Below are 1,919 nucleotides of genomic sequence, written 5' to 3' on the forward strand. Positions count from 1 at the left end.
TGGCTGCAAGAGAAACTGCAGATTCCAGATTCAGAAGGTGGAAGTGAAGCAATGGCCACCACGCCCGGAGGGTGGATTAGGGCACCAGACGCTCTGGAAGTGACAGTCAGGGACGAGGGTATGGAGTTCAAGATCATTTTCCCCAGACCTCAGGGAGCAGGGAGGGCCCCATGGACCTATGAGTTCTAGAACAATCCCCTTGGGGCTCTCGGGGGTAACCTTCATACACTGAGTGCAGGAACCACGTCTTCAGTGCTCCTGGTGTTTGCACGCTTAGTGGAAGGTCCTGCCCTGTTTACCCAGAGGCCCTCCTCGTGCCTGCTCGTCAGACACAGGAATCTGCAAAGCATGCCATCGACATCTCCCGTTAGGGTTTTCCCTTTCATCAAAGCCGACTACCAGCACAAGTCACCCCTGAATTTCACTCTTTCGGAATCAAACCTGATGTAAAAAGTGAAAAGGTAGCTTCATATTTAAGCTACGAGAATGCAGGGTTACATAAAACATCATATAAATGAACTACATGTTTTCAGGAAAATTAAAAAACATGTTTTAAGGCAAGGGCCTTTCCGATTTCAAAAATCATGTTATTTCTTGTCCTTAATGAAGCTTTATTTTTCTTTCCCTAATGATGCTGTGTCAGGGCTTGATCAGGCAGCAGAACCACCGTACGTGATACTGAGTAAGGAATCGGACGGCATGCAGTTGCGGGAGTGAGTGAGTCTGATCGTGGACCTCAAGTCGCTGTAGCTCACAGGGCCACAGTCAGGAAGAAAAGGTGGGTGTGAAGTGGGGATGAGTGAGGACAAACTGAAACCCACAAGGACACAGCTCCCTCCTCCATCCTCATGGTCACAGGCGTCTTGCAGGAGACGCCGGTGCCCTTCACCATAAAGCTTGTCCTAGACTGGGCTCTCCAGAAGCAGGTAGTCAGACTGTTCGGATGGAAGAGGATGTACATTTATTGGGGATCAACCTCTGTGAAAGGAAGAAGTGGGATTGTGCAGAGGGAGAAGTTGGCAGTGATGCAGGCCTGACAAAGCCTCAGCCACTGGTGGGGCCGGGTGCTGGAGGGGGGGCTGCCCATCAGTGTCCCCTGGGCCTTGATAGCTGTAGCGAGCTGAGGAAGGGTGAAACTTCAGGTGAGGTAGCTCCCTGAGGCTGACCTTGAAGTTGCTGATGGCTGGAGGCTGTCTGCTGCCTGCTCTCCCTCCAGCCTCCGGTCATTACAGCTCCTCCAGCCATACAGCCCTGCCTTGAAGGGGCATCTGGGTGGTGCAACTCTGTGTGTACCATGGAGCTGCATAGATTCCTTACCCCAGCCACTGGGAAGCTGAAGGAGGAGGTCTGGTGGGAGCTGTCCACACCCATCAGACAGCCGGCACCTGTGTGCCAAGGAGGACAGCTGGACACTGACCTTTGAGCCCTCCTCCTGCAGGCTCAGCTCAGCTCCTGTGGTCAGGGCGCAAGGTGCCAGGTGCTACAACCTGGGCCCCAGGGAGGTGACAATCAGCTGGCCAGTGGTTGGTGGCTCTGACCACTGTGTCCTCCCTGGATCTGGACCCACTACCATTTCCTCCTGGGGGCCTGCTGCTCCTCCTGAAGGGGCTGTGCTCGCTTCATGCCTTCATCCCTTGTCCCCACAGGCTCCAGTGGCCTGGTGTTTGCCATTCCCTTCTTACTATGGAGGTGAGTGAGTGCCCACGTGTTTATTGGCCAGTTGAGTTCTTTATATTTTTCTTATTCATTTGGAGAAGTTCTTTACATCCTCCGGAAGTAGAGTATCTTCTAGAGTCTAGAGCAGCGCTGTCTTATAGAAATATAGCGTGATCCACATATAGAATTGTAAATTTTCTAATAGCCGAACTTGGTTTCCACTTATTCCTAACTTACTATCAGGAATCAAGACTGTATGTTAA

Source organism: Equus caballus, chromosome 22 (genome assembly GCF_041296265.1).
Source record: "Equus caballus isolate H_3958 breed thoroughbred chromosome 22, TB-T2T, whole genome shotgun sequence".
Lineage (NCBI taxonomy): Eukaryota > Metazoa > Chordata > Mammalia > Perissodactyla > Equidae > Equus > Equus caballus.